Source organism: Nomia melanderi, chromosome 3, assembly GCF_051020985.1.
Source record: "Nomia melanderi isolate GNS246 chromosome 3, iyNomMela1, whole genome shotgun sequence".
Classification (NCBI taxonomy): domain Eukaryota; kingdom Metazoa; phylum Arthropoda; class Insecta; order Hymenoptera; family Halictidae; genus Nomia; species Nomia melanderi.
Genome location: NC_135001.1, coordinates 18,250,397 through 18,266,777, shown reverse-complemented (window position 1 = coordinate 18,266,777; position 16,381 = coordinate 18,250,397). Strand labels below are relative to the sequence as shown.

Here is a 16,381-nt window from a genome sequence, read left to right as displayed (position 1 = left end):
TGTAACGTAACCGTAGATAACAGAATAAGAGAAACAAATAAATGTGCGTCGATCACTTTATCTTCCCCGGAACAACAACGCGAAATATTTCATTGATTCACGGTGATCCGTGAAGAATAAACTCGTTATTTCATGCGAACGCGAAGGAAAAAGAATGCGTATCGAGAGAATAAATCGCGTTGCGAACGAACTTTACTGCCAAAGTGATTTCGTTTTTAATGACGTTTTGTTTATCGTCAAGTTTATTTTCACATTAAACCGAATGACGCTGTAACTTCGTTATGCTTCTTATCTGCTGCTAATATTTCTAATCTAAGGAACGGCGTAATAGAGTTTTTATTTCCGTACGTGCCGACGCGTACTGTTAACATATCTGAACGGTGCTCTTAATATGCTAGCTCCATCAAGATAGCATGGGAACGTTAACAAGCATCATCAGCAGCATAATCGAAGTGTTCTGTCAACAAAAGTCGTTTTGACATCTTAAGGACGTTCGATGATAATCTCTCGCTCAATTAAGATCGTATCAGTTATCACTTGAACGCAAGGAACTTTTATATGGCAGAAACAAATAATCTTGAGAACAAAGTAACTCATTAGTAAGTAGTTACAGAAAGACAACTTAATCGATCACTCCAGTTTAGTAACATCTGAATATTACGACTTAGTACATTTTAAGTTTAAGTAACATTGAAATATCTATTTCTACAAAAACACAGAGAGCAAATTTTTTGTTTTTTTCCGACTTCGTGTAAACCATCGCGTATGCAACGATATATCATCGTTGACGCTAAAAAGGTTCTATATTCGTACGACGTAGAAAGCAACACAAGATTTTGAATAAAATTTTAGAATAAAATTTATATCTGCATATAAACGTTCACGAACAGAATGGAACTCCGCACGCGCAAGATAAAATAACGTCGATTTTTCCATTTTACAAATTACCGTCTGAAACATGAAATCTGCATACAGATTCGCAGACACAAATGCAAAGCCGCTAATCGGCGTTCAACCGAAGCGTGACGTTTCATACAACACTGTACATTACTTTTACTGCCCCGCATTACCATAAACGTAATCCATCGTCTGTTGGCAGTGTAGCATCGCGATATTTCCTCGAGTTTGCTCTAGATACGACGGGCATCCGAAATACACACAAAGATCAGCCATTTTCTCTTGAATAATCATAAGCTCCACGTGTTGGCTGTCCCGCCGATCGTTCCACTAAAACACGCCCGCCGGCTAGGTCTATTTAAAGCCACAAAAGAACGACATTCATAATGAGATCGCCCGATACAGATTTTATCGCGAGAAGCTAATTTACGACTTGACGAAAAAAGGAAGGAGCGCGATACGTCCGCGGCAATTAACGAGACCGACGAGCCATTCTTGCTGTCGCGATTGCGCGTATCTGTCCGATTTCGTAGAATCATCTCGCCTTCCATTCGAATTCACGCACAGAAAGACCAAAAAAAAAATAATAAAAGAGGAAAAAGATAAACAAGGAAAGTAAACGACCGCCGACCTCAAACCGATAAACGATAAAATATGTATCGCAGCCACGTGCCGGTTGAACCCGAAAATCCGGTATCTTCCGCGACTCAAGGAAACAGAATTTTTCGCGCGCGAAAAACTATCGTCTGCGGCCGCGCGTTGCGTTAGACAAAACAAACGTTCAATCGAATCGGCCGACACGATAAGACAATCCGACACGCCGGCGTACATCTGAATCGTGACTCGAACAGCCATTGTACTCGACGGCGGGGAGTACCCGTGAACTTCGAGTGGCCGCATGCTAAGCGAATGATGAATATTTATGAAGGAAATGTACCAGTTTCTGAAACTTTAACCCCTCGCTTCCGTCAGACGGAAGTGAGACGGTCATCGGGGGTTTTTTCGAAGAGGATTGTTGAACCTGTCCATTTGAAATTTTGCGGGTTTGTTTGTCGTGCGTTTTTGGAACATGAAGATAGTCTCTTTTAGTGGAAATATTTAACGGTAGGGTTACCGAGTCTGTTCGACCAATTTCGAACGTCGCGAGGAAAATTAGAAACCGTTTACATTTCTTTTCTACGCGCACTGACTTTTATCCATATATTTTATAGTTTTATTTAGAAGATCGTTGTATATAATTATCGTTTTTGAAGTTGTTTTTCAAAGAAAATGTATGATTTTGTTCGTGGGTTAAATTGACCAGTGGAGATAGGTATATAAATGTCGGTAAACTCAGTGTCGAGTTAAGGTTGTGCTAATTTGATGGAAACGTCTTACAACATCTTGCATAAATTGTTGTTCGTGACTGATAAGATAGAGGGTGATGTGGTTATTTGAGATAAGGCACTAAAGAGATTCTTAATTTGGAAGAGTATGGCTACTGAATGAGCTGAAACGGACGAAATACTGAAAGATAGATGGTGGACAATTCCACTGTTTACACCAATTATCAAGAAAGTATTAATTCCAGATGTAATCCTTCAATTAATAACTTGTACGCTAATACTGAATCAAATTTTGTAATAATCATCGTGTAAACTAGAACGAAGGAAATTTTAATAAGACAACGCGTGCATCTATTAAAATTGACATTGATTGCTAACGAACATTAATTATGAATGCAATCTTTCAATGAACGTGTCACACTTTAAAATTGCATCAGATGCATTCCTAAATATTTACGTACAAAGTGTTGAAAGCCAGCGTAATGTATGCACACTTAGGAAATAATCTATTCAGCATTGGGCCAGACACTATAAAGACAGTTTTCATTCGCGCAAAAAGTTGATATTTTAGGAACATGAGACATAATTTCAAGTAGTGAATAACAAACACTTTTCTAGCAGTACAAAATGTGCGCCCGAAAAAGTTTAAAATAAGCGAACAACGTCTCTTGCTGTTATTCGACGTTCTATAGAAACTCGGATTGGCTGACGTAACTAACAGGAATTCATTGAACCGCAAAATGTTAACTAATTCGGCATGCGGGCTGTAAAAGCTTCTGGTTCCAGTATATTATCAATGGCACAACCTGTGGTAGTTAGCATACCGCAATGTCAATAAAGATTCTAGAGATATGGACAGTAATGTATAAAATTACATACGTACATTCTACAATTAGGGAGTTCAGAATAATTACGAGCTTATGTATATATAAAAATGAATGAAATAATGACACTGAAAGTAGTGGCATATACAGGGCGTTACGTTTAAGTACTGAATATCTCACAAAGGATCAAAATGATTAAACATCTTTTTAGAAAAATTGTTTGGTTTGAAGGGAAACGTTATGTGTCGCAAATTATTTTCTGAATACATCAGTCGATTTATCTCGTTATTCTCTATATAAACGGATTAATCTACTTATATCGGAAAACAATTGAGTTAGAAGATATTTTAATTCAAGTATTACCATTTTTTGTCTACAAAAAAATAATTTACAATATGTGATGTCCCTCTTCGAACCAAACAACTTTTCTAAGAACATTTCATTGATAACTTTAATCCCTTTTGAGTTATTCTACCATATCTAATGAAACACCTTGTACGTGAGACTGATCGCTTTAGAAAATTCAGTCCGATATTTATTGAATAATTAGAATTCAATAGGTATAAACGTACCATAACATTCTATTCAAAATTTTATTATTCTCTGCGCGCAGCGATGCAACACTTTACATAAATTCAACTCTTAAACATTCCAAATGGGTAATCACATTTACATTTACGATAAATATGTTAATCAATCGCGCTTTTATTGACATTTTATTGACATTTCATGTCATTGATCATTAAGCAGATTCAAAATACTTTCCCTTGTTTATTTTTATTTAACTTATTGAACAAATTGATACAATCTTAATAAATGTCATTTGAACTTCGCGATTCCTAATTTGTCTGCAGTGAAAATCCAACACCTTGCATGATTCTTTATTCATTCGTTCGTTTAGCAAGTGTTGCCGATCTTCCTCTATGGAGCATCTTATTCCCATCATGCGACACATGTATAACACGATGAATATCAGCACGTGCAAGCGGAGAACGAGGGACATTGATAGAGGCAAAAGTACCGACGACGTGTTATAAAATTCACGTCTGTCGTGTTCAATTGATTGCATTAAGAGCAATTTCGTTAAGCAATTTCGTTAAGCGTTATCAAAGCGCCGGCTCTAATTATTTCATTAATTATTCTATTGAAAAAAAACTTTAATGACCCCGTGAGTTTGCTTTGTATGTTCTGTTCACAGACTGTTTCTTATCTAAAACTAATCCCGCCAATGATGGTTTCTTTTTAAATTATTGTTCTTTCTTAACATTACATCCGAGTAATGATGTATTTGAAAATCAAGTTATTTTAATATTCACTCCTTTATTTTGGATTAAAGTTATTCATTATTCAATTTCATCTAGAAAGTATACATCGTTTTCTGCGACGCGGAAAACTTCTTTCCAAAAATTGTATTTCTTCACTATCATTTCTTTTCATATGTTTAAACATATTCTGTGCTTTTCACATAGAGGAAATTCTTATTTGACCATTACTTTAGAAATAAACGAATATTTCTGAAATACATCATTTGAAAATAATTTATTTAGAAAAATATGATTTTAAGAATTACATGCATACTCTTTGTTATTAAATAAGTATATTTTTATATACATTTAAGTCTTTATAAAAATGCTATCTGCGTTGCAGATACACTTTGCTTATAATGTTCATTTCGAGCAGCACTAGATACATAAAAATATCAGTGCATGTATGAATATCATACTCGAGAAATAATTTCAGTGCAATTTACATATTGCTAATCGCGATTTTAAAGTTATAACTCTAAAAACCTATAACATGCCGCAGAACACCTTATTACATATAAATATAGGCTATTACCATAATTATTCATATTCCTTTAAAAGAACCGTTATTACAAAAAACTTCATGGTAAGCAAAAATTGTCGCATAATTGTCTGTGCGATAATGAGAATGTTTATCTCTCTGAATATTCAGTTTTATCATAAAGTATCAAGATTTCAGTGAAACGGATAATGTACATACGAAGGCGAAATATTTTTCTGAGTATTTCCCTAATCAAACAGATATCGTTTTTTGTCTTTTCAACGAGAGAAAAACATCCGATTCAAGTGTAACACGTTCAGGGAATAATTCGCGAAAAATGGCGGACGGCCATGCGTTCGTGAAAGTTTACGGCGGCATTGAACTTGGTCCACCGTTGCGTTTGGCTACAGTCACTGCAGTCGGATCAACTGCGCATATTTTTTGGCCCGTTGTTCTGTTAAAAGCACCGGGACGCCTCTGGCCTCAGCTAAAAAAAATCACCTAAACAGCACGCTTCCGAAATCATCGAACTGTGTTCTCGTTTTAGCGAGAAACTCTTATAAAACTCGTCATCGTTGCTATTTAGAATATCTTTCGAGTAACATTTAAATAATTATCGATAGTAGTACCTAATATTGATTATTTATGTATTCTATTCTGTGCTTGAAATATATTTTTAATAGAATATTTATTACTGTAAATATTACGTGTATGCAATGTAAAATAATACATATGTAGAAGAATAATTTAAATCCCTGAATAGAATTCTTTCATTTTCATTTCAAATGATGACATTAAGTAACGCGTTATATAAAGTTACCCGATGATATGCTACACTTTATAGCATTTCTTGTAATAAGAGCACGACGGGATTTAATTAGAAGTAATGCCATCGGAGAGAAATTTCACTTGGACGAGAAAACAAATTTCATTTTCATTTCTGACGAATTTTTATTTTTATCCTCGTGCTTTTATCCTAGCAGAAACAGTTCGGGAAATATTAAATTAGTTTGAAATAATTATGACTAAAAACTGTAGGACTCTAAAAATGATTTCATTAAAAAATATATATATATATTTCACACGAAAACATTTTTTTAACCATTTTTCGTACTCTGGTATATGTAAAATCTATTAAGTGTCAACCAACGTATTATTCTCTATAACTTTCTCCTTTCCCTAATACGAAGAAAATTTTCGTCAGTTTTATAAATTCTCATTCGTTAGTAATAATATAAAATCTTCATCTTTTTTTATATTTTATATTTTGTTATCACTAACAACAGAAATATATTTCCCAATAAACAATTTTATTTATTAATTTTCGCAAATTGAATACATAATTAATGTCATAGAAGACATTACTAATTCCATATTTAAGAAAAAGAAAATATATTTGTAAAACTCGTAATAGCTGTACACTCTGTACGAGAAGCTAAACGTATTATTACGTTTCGCTGCACAAACGGATAATCGTCCGATTGAAATTTTTCCTGCGCCAATGAATAAGAAACTGGTTTTGCAATTACCGTTTGGAACAAAGAAAATCTGATTCGTAATTACGCGCGATTTAGATTCACACGCGACCGTGAGAAAAGCCGATAAGCTCGCGGAATTCTAGGCTCGTTGGAAATTGGCAGATAGTCTTTCATTCGCAGGCGATGCATAGAAAAATCAAGGTTCTAGTTATAAGAGAAGAAACGCGTGTGTAAGTCGGCGTGGGTGTCGAAATACCTTTTCAACGACCGCGTGTGTAGAGTGATTCATGAAATAGTCTATCCTGGCAGTTTCGGATTTACAGGCGAGCATTTTACGGGAAAGTCAAATATTATACTGCCGGAAATAGATGTACAAAGCGGATCTCAGTTACCTCAGAGGGCATCAAAAATATCACGTACACAGACTGTACTTCATAATGTACCACTAAGTGATTGAACCAACTGATGATTCTGCGCCCAGAAATAAATCGAAAGCATCAACTAAATTCTTTCCCATTCGAGACCTCGAGACAATCAAACGTGAACATTTGTCGATGTGTCAAATACTGATCAAATGAAGGTACAATCGAAAGCAACCTATGTACAAAAATAAATGGGAAGTGTAGAATAATATTTACATATGACGTCTTTTACTGAAAATCAAGTTGAAGTTGAAGTGGATTAAAAGCTATTCTAATATAAATGAATTACAATCAAACGAAACTATTTCTTTTCCTCTCGATTGCTATACTATTTATCTACTTAACATATTAATGTCGATTAACATGTATTTGTTTACGCACTATTTAAGAAATGATTTTTTTCTAAAAATGTTTCCATTTTCGACACCTCTGGATTTACTCTGATACATGAAATTTATGTAACTGCTTATATTATTCCATATATTTTTTATCACGAGCTGTAACATGAATTTGAATAAAAAAAAGTGTCATTTCTTTATTATCTACGAGATTGACTTATCTCGACTATATATACACGTATCTCGAAGACGCTCGTACGGTTCAGCTGGTTCTGGAAATTGTGAGAGGTGCACCGCTTATCGAACATTTCTCAATAATTTCCCCATTCATTCTTAAGCTCGCGCTTCAGTAATCTCGATCCGGGGATTATGTAATTGGACCGATAACGATTAGGGATCTTGGGCACGATTTCGAACAGAAATAGGAATTATTTGGTAAGTATCCGGGGTAGGGGGAAAGGTTCACGCTACCAGTTTATCAAAAAGTATTTTTAGAGGACCATCAGCGGGCATATGTATTTACTGCAACATTGATATTTGACGTGTAAACGCGAATACTAGCTTTTTATAAATGACCTTCTTTGTGTCTTGAGAAATAATCCTCTGCATTTCTATGCCTCGCGCGGATTATTATTCGCGACACCTTACAATTAACCGTCGAATCGACGCTTATCGAACGCCACAGTCGAAACGATTGTCCGAATAAAAGTTCGGGAGGTTGCAAATTAATTTGTCGATTTATAGAAAGAATTGTATCGATAGAAATTTATTTCGAACGCAAGTTGAATCGTAAATAAATTCCATTGCAGCTAGAATGGAATTGTTATTTGACACGTTGACTGCCGTGAATCAAATTGAATTACTATAGTTCACTCAATTAAACGACGATTTGGAAACATTTCTATGTAAATAATGCTACATAATTTGACATTTAGAAGAACGTGCAATAATAACAATGCAATTCAACCAAATGATTTAATATTATATTTTTCCGTTTCGTGTATTTTGCTCTATGAAATCGTGTGGCATTCGTGTTAAACTGCTTGAATATATTCCGTAAAAGCAGAACTTGTGTAACATTCATAAAAAAGATATCTCTCGTAAATCTGACAGTTGAAAGGTCAAAAAGGAAGTGTGATTTTTTAAGGCTTCCTTTTCAACGTTCACTTATGACTCTAGACAACGGGACTTATCTATAACTTAAGCGTGTACGAAATGACTGTCCAAAATAGTGGAATATTTCGAAAAGTAATTAAGCGTTTATCGATTTAGAGCTCCGACGCGATGACTACGCGTCACGGTGGCATTAAAAGTGCATCGGGTCTTTAGTCTTGGAGCGTGTTGCTCAACGTAATCCCACATATTCTCCACTGATGTGTGAAGCATAACGATACAAACCGTCAGATAAGGAATATTACGACGCCTTTGTGCTTATCTTCAGGGTCCACAGTGTTTAGCAACCGTTGATCGTGTACAAACGAATAATTAACGATTGCCCAATAAATGTAAATTTCTATTCGATAACTTCTGATCCCGTTTCTTAGAATCCGAGGAGAGCACATTTCTTCTTCTTTCTTCTGCCCCTTCTGTTCCCCATCGGAATATTCGGTTATTGTCTACCGAAAGGGAACACGAAACGATTTCTGTTGCCAGAACATGTCTAACGAACTGAGCGAAGCGCCACGAGCATAAATATGAAATAAAGTAAGTACATCAACGCACAAAAGTTTCGGATCACTTGTCTCGCGAAAACGTTTCGACGTTTTGTTAGAAAAAATTCAAATGAGTCCTTGGATATTCGTATAATAGAATACTTCAAGAGTAGCATACGCAATTATAGAGAAACGATAAGTTCTCAATTATTAATTAGTCTCGATTCAAAGCTGTAACTTGAGTTTCATTTAGGTAGATATATCTTTTTCGTTGAAGTAATTTCTACCTAAGACAAGCAGTTTAATCACTTTTAACGTATATTAGATATATTCCTTCTACAGTTACAAACAAAAGAAAATGATAAAATGTTAAAAAAATTAATTAAAACTACTACTAAGAGCAGGAAACATTAGATTTCATTACTTTGTACTTCATTTTCTTACGCAAATCGTGGATATTAAAAGTGATTCTAAACTTTTGGGCATTAGTGTATATACAGACACTAAATTAAGGATTTTATGCGGCTCCGTCACAGACGACTGCGCGAACCACGAGCGAACGCGGTTAACAGAAATGTGTGTTAATTTCCAAATTTCCATAGTTTTTGTATAATAACGAATCAACCATTTCCTTCTACGGATGTATGAAAGTACAGCTGACCGTCCGTACAAACTACCAATCGACGGACTCGATGACAATCTCAAAAAATGTACAATTTCAAACTTGAAGAAGTGACATAACGAACGATAAATAATAAAACTTCGTTCGGTTCACACAACGGTGAACTATTCCGATGCAACAGCTAATTCCCGTTTCTCGCGTGAAAAATACGCCACAGTTACCGATCGTTTACCGCAAAATGTCATTCCATCACTCTCCTTCGTCTCACTATCAACCTCGTCGTAAATTGCCACTGGAGCGTAGAACGGCGAAACAAAAGCCACGTTAAAACGGTAGCAACCGATGCGCGAAAGCCGCGCGCGAGCCGCCAATGAAATCCGAAGGAAGCCCGGGGAAAGCGAGTCATCTTACCTCTGAGCAGAGCCGCAAACAAGTGTCGCCCGGTGTTTTCTCTCGATCGGGCCGCACTCCGTTTTCCCGGCGCACCTTGCTTATCAGCCCCGGGATTTCCGATCGATCCCAATACACAATCGAAGAAAAAGAAGCCCGACCAGTTTTACGAATGCCAGCGCAAACCTTATCGATCGTTTCCTGCCGATGTACGAGCACTTTAATCGAAACCGATCGATCAATCTATCCTCGAGGACGTTGCGTTCGGAGCGAAGTAAAAGGGGACGAGCCCGATGAAAACAAAGGATCTATGTGTGCGCCGGTCCCTCGCAGGAAGACCGATAATAAACGAGGGGTCGTGTCCGTGGTGGAGGAGAGAAAAATAAAAAGAAAAAGGGGAGAGACACTAATGGCGGAACATTCGAGAGTTCGGGCACAGACTCGACTGAAACGGATCGAGGAAGGATCGAGCGTCGTGCACGTGGGCTGGGGGATGCGTCGTGCGTCGTTTCGTACGATGTTTCTATTCGGGGTCTCTGGATCGTGGAAGCGGCACTGCGTCAGCCAAGCGTCGTGCGCGAGCTACGGCGATCGACTAAAACCAGAGAAAAGCGTTTGCTCGCGCGTCTTCGCCCGTGCGAAACCGACTCGGCCGCCTCACTCGATCGTGCAAGTCGACTTCGAGTCTACCCGCCGCTGCAGGCGCAGATATAAGGTGTACAATGGATCCGCGCGGCGCGGCGCGGCGGCGTTTCGCGTTCCTCGGCGACGCGACGCGGCAGGTAGCGGGTAGGGTTGAACCGGTCAGTTTCTTGCTGGGCGAAAGATATTCAAAGTAACGAAGGAAAGATACGTTCGATTTTATAGTTATTCGTCGGTGATGCATTATCGTTGTTCGATGGCTACGAAGAAGTTGAATTTATTCGTTGTTCATTCGTTTGGAACAATTGTTCGAAGTAGCAGATAAATTTGGTAGTTAGAAATAACGAATCAGTAGTATATTCGTCATTGAGATTATAAAGAAATTGGATTTGTTAAGATGAGGTGGTTAATCGTCGAATTTTTATAGAATTGTTGGCAGTGGGAACTCAAGCCTAACCATAAAAAGTCCACATTGCCATCCATGTTGGTGGAAAACATATTGCCGGCGAAGAGTGAAAGTTATAAATAGAAGGTTCGGATGCCGAACGATGCGTCACATTTTTATTTTGAACATTTAAATAGTGTTTCTGCCACTAATGATTTCAGTTAATGATGCAGTTCTACGGCTACTTACGTACTTATCACCTTGCATACTGTTCACATGAAATTACGTGTTTCCTGTGTTATTAGTTATATACGGGATCTGTCGAAGAATATTTTTAGTGTACTGCTGGTTCATTGTGAAGTATGTGCAATACTTCAGCAGCATGTAATATAAGTATACATGTATGTATATAATAAATAATACAATACATATATTTAAAGGACGGCTCACAGTGCACCATTAAAAAACGTTAAATAAAAGATACACTACAGAATCAATGTAAACAAGTTTTGAAATTTAAAATTTTAGAAATACATTGCGTATCTCCTGTATTTCAAATGATAATATAAAACATTGGCATATTTGTCTATTTTATTTTTAGAAGTTGAAATAAACGACAAGGAAGATATTTAATTATAAATAAGAAAATAAAAGTTAAGTTCAAATGAAGATAAGAACAATTCAAATGCATCAGAAAGCTTATTAATGTCGATAATTAATTTTTAACTGACGTGCTTGTCGAATATTTAAACATTTCAAAAAATCATATAAAGTAATGAGTAACAATTTTTCGTGGATAATGAATCGAGTTTTATCAGTTTCCATTAAAATGAAAATAATGATTGAAGACAAGTTGTTGGTCAGCAATCTGTAGGACACAGTTTAGTATATTTTGGACATATATGAAATTGTTTCCGAGATCTTTACAGTCAGCAAAACAAGATAAGAAAATAATCTTATAAGTATATAGGAACAGTTAATACATTGTATCAGTAGACTCATTATCCCTAATTAAATTTTAAACGTGTGTATTTTATCATAACAATATTTTATTTATACTTTTAAAATATTTAGCTACACCCATACATACCTGTATGGTTTCCATGTAATTGTACCCACTATTTAAAAACACATTTGATTTACATACCTTAAATTCAAATAATCTGTACTCCATTTTCGTGTTTCAAAAATGACAGAAGTTGTTGGAAACGGGTTGAATATTATTATTGGGGCTTAAATGTAGATTGAAAATTTTTTTAAAATACAGTGGACTGATACACTTATTTATAAAAATCTTACAATTTGCACTTCCATAGCATGGATTAAATATTGATTAAAACATTTTTTAAATTATACTAACATTACTAACATCAGTCAATTATTATAATTATCAATGCTGTCAATATTATTATAAATATTAATACTATACTAAATATACTAATTATGGAATCTAAATATTTAAATAAGCATTTGAAATACAACATTTCGATTAGGATCAATATCCCGATCAGAATTCTAATTCCTAATTAAACAAAGAAACCGTTGGAGCTCTCAAATACTAATTACGTTCCTAAACATCGATTACACTACTGAAATTTTTATTCATTTCTCATCAGCCATGGAGTTATTTCGAATATTCACTATGCAAATGCATTTCACGGTAAGGAAATTTTCGCAACGCAAAAGTATTTAATTACCATCAAGAATGGGAAAACCCCTCGTAAATCCATACACACGTTTCGTTTATCTTGTACAAGACGCACACATCCGTTTGTTTTCCTAATACGCACTTCTTCATTTTTCCTCATATTGCGTGTAATCAATCCTTCTCTATGGTATTAACGTTTCTACGGAACATATGAGAACCTTATTTAAGAAATAACGGAAACTGATGAAACGTATGACACACCCTTTCATCATTGTCTACATATATATATTTAAAGATAACAAATTCCATTTTAATATACGCGTAACCGACCATTCGGATCATTCTAAAATTTCACTAATTTTCGTCGAAACTTTCAAGTAATTATTCACGTCGACAGCCAGAAAATAAAACGAAAGTCATTGTCAGCCAAGGTGAAGGGTTAATTTCTAATTCGTCCGAATGATACCGTCCACATGAGTCACTCGTGTCTCAATTGACCTATTAGATAATTTTACAAGAAATTCTTATTAATTATACTCTTCGGAGACGAGGTTCTTCGATGGCCTGTGCATGTACAGAACTGAAAATTATAAATGCCTATCGAATGTCCGAGCGCGTATACAGGCATGCATGTATTTAACGTCATTGGAGCGTTTAAAGCCGAAGCATTATTGCGATGCAGATGTGTCTCCATTAACCCCAATTAAGTTGACACTCCTAAAACTACGTGCGCCGTTCGCGAAGGACAAACGTACGCGATGTTTGCAACAATTTCCTGATGCATCGCTGTTCAAATAGATTAATTGTTACATGTCTGTTGACAACGATTATCGAGGGAATAAGCTGATCAGCGATTCTTCTGCGCTTTATCAGTCGAATCGTAGCCGTACACGTCATCGCGGATCTAATGGCGGTGCATTCATAAAATCCCAGCACCTTCTCTATTCAGTTAACGACCGCATTCATCGTCAACATATCCCGTTGTATTCCAAACATTCAAAATGTTTTGATTGCTGAACTATGAGGCTCGAGTTGATAGTAAATGAATAGACTGCAGATATTCATGCAAATTCGAATTTTTCAGAATACCATTGAAAAAGTACAATTACGATGGAAAATTGTTTTCCTGACGAACACTATAAAAAGCACTGCACTTTGGATATTTTATACATTCTGTTGCATTATGCGCGATATTTTTAGTCTTCGACTTTCAAATTTTCTATAAATGGATAAAAATCTGCGGTCTAATAATTTAAAAAATTATTTACATTAAGGCGTATAATATTCTTAATAAATTGATCATTCGTAATTTACGTAAAATAATGGTATTCCATGATAGACTGTGTTCAAAAAATTCTTAATGACACAGAGACCTGTAATTTATACAAAATATTCGATGAAATATTATATCGCGTTTATGAGGTTCTTAATGAGATACATTCTTGTCATTAATATTAACTAATAGGTTGTATACTGATTTATATCGAATAATAGTATTAATCGTAAAATGAGGAGTTACATTAATTTATGCAATTCATAACTCACGTACATTTTAGAACTGACGAAATAACTGTAGGATTATTATGCTGGAGAAATAAATTATTCATAACTAACGAAGATATTTTACTTGATACAGAAAATATTATACTAAACAAAGCAGAAGTTATTCTTTTTCCATCGGCGCATTGTGCAATCAAAATCTTTACATTATCATCGACCCACAGGAAAAAAATATCGAATTTTGGTTACCGACAGGTCTTGGTTAAGTTCAGATTACCGACAGATAATTCCATCAGACATGGAAGATTCGAACAGAACCGCAATTGGTTCCACTTTCGTTAACTCAGGGCATTCGGTGATTTGTGAGATAAAAGATTTATCGATAATATGGTATCACGATTTGACTCACCATGTACCAATAAGTAAGAAATCTTATTTCAATAAGGAATCACATCTTACCTTGGAAGCATGGAATCTTCGAGTTTCCATTTTTCGGTCCAGGGACCTTTAAGCTCATCACTAGAACTACCAAGCAATTAGAATAATTGTTCCATATTGTCTTTAGAAATTGAAAAAGTCTATACCTCGAGACTTGAAGCGCTTCGTACCAATGTACTCATACAAATACACAAATCTGCTTTGTAATTTTTCACAAAAGCATCTTCATAATTTCGAGAATTGGGAAATTAGAATTTACTGGTCATTTTGACCGATCTGATGGTTCTAATATTTTAAGTCATTGCATTTGGTAGTTTCTTAAATATGTATTCGAGAACCTATAGCTTGAGTTTCAAAATTTAAAAATTCCTAATCGTTGAGACCTTCGATATTCTGACTCAGATCTTCAAATTCGAATGCTGATTAATATATTTTCATAAACCCAGGAGATTCTCTGAAAATGTGATTGGAATGCTTAAAAACACATACACACTTTCAAAAATTGCTTACTGGTATACAGGTTCCAATACAGTAAATAAGTAAGAAAGAATTGAAATTATAATTTATACTCATCATTTAAAAATAATCATAAACATTGCCCAGTTTTGAGACTGTTTTACCAAACTAGCTCGTTAAAAACACTAACATGAATCTACGGTGTTTGGATTACTTCGACTTTGGCAGCTTATATATCTATATTTTTGTTACATCAATTTAGTTATATCTATACTTTTGTTATATCAATTTATTTATATCTATATTTTTATTACATCAATTTAATTACGTCTATATTTTTGAATTTTCAATTGATATATATCTCCATCTACGGATAAGTCCATAGATCTTCGTTTTTTCGATCTAAATTTATAGGTTCTACTTTGACTCGATTGGAATTCCATAAAATTTGTATCAATCGATTCTTATCTTTTCAAATGTCACCTCTAGATCCTATTCGAGTGTATTTCAAACATGAACGTCGAGATTTAGAAATCAAATTTTCCCTCTTAACACGTCCCATGCTATCGTAACTTTCAGTTACATTTTGCTTATAAAGTATATTGATGTTTTAAATAAAATATTAAGTTATATATTTCAGTTCTTGACGACCTTTACACATTTCGATATCATTTCTTCACGTTTCCGCTATTTTGTAACGTGTATCGCTATCCTTGGTAGCATACATTTTAAAAATGTTTTCTTAGAAAAATTTGTATGGACCGTACATGGTACACGTGGCACTGAACGTGTCAACACGTTGACTGCCACGAAGAACTGCAGTGTTCTGTGTGTCGCTTATTCTTTCACAATTCGTGTCACAACTTTTAGGTTACACTATTATTTAGCTATTCGCGCTATTAAATATTTTTATTCGACGTCAGTTATCTGACGAATTCTAATTATTTTCAAGTAATTCAATCGGTGACCACCGTGACAGTCAACGTGTTAAATATAAACAATACATTGATAATGACACACTAGTGGCAATAACTAGAATGCTGATAACTTCGTTAATTTTCATAATTTTGACGTTTATTGTCAAGTGACATTCTTCGAACGTCAATGAAATAAGGTATGCTAAGAAATCGATGTTTTTCAAACTTTTAGACTGAAATTCCTTTTAAGCAACAAGTGTTCTACAGTATCGACAATGTACTGTACCATCTATCGAACATTACGACACGAGGAATAATATATCAATCAGTATACAAAGAAACGATTGCGACAGACACAATTACCGATCAACGCCGTCAACACAGGGCGGAAAATTTCTAGAGGAAAATTGCTTGGATACGCAATGTAAAATCAACGACTAAACTCTATTAATCAGAATCGCGTAAGAATACATTTTAAACAATTTTAATGAATAAATTCGTACAGGTTCAACACTAAAACTACCAGACAAGTCGAAACGACCCATTCCTGATTTCTTCTTTTTGCTATTATTAAAAAGATAACAGTTTTTCTGCGAAATTACTATAGAAGATTTAGTAGTACGCAAACTGAATTGTAAGTCAATTAAAGTCTCAATAGATAC

At 35.1% G+C, this 16,381-nt stretch overlaps 1 protein-coding gene across 2 annotated transcripts in view; it reads right to left on the bottom strand.

Moving 5' to 3' along the window:
- LOC116429162 (organic cation transporter protein) overlaps positions 1-10,416 on the bottom strand; it is a 38,587-nt gene extending 28,171 nt beyond the window's left edge. For both annotated transcript variants that reach the window (XM_031981766.2, XM_031981765.2), the window contains exon 1: positions 9,755-10,416. The gene's annotated coding sequence lies outside the window, so the exon portion shown is untranslated. The remainder of the gene's footprint in view (positions 1-9,754) is intronic.
- Between the last annotated feature and the right edge of the window lie 5,965 nt (positions 10,417-16,381).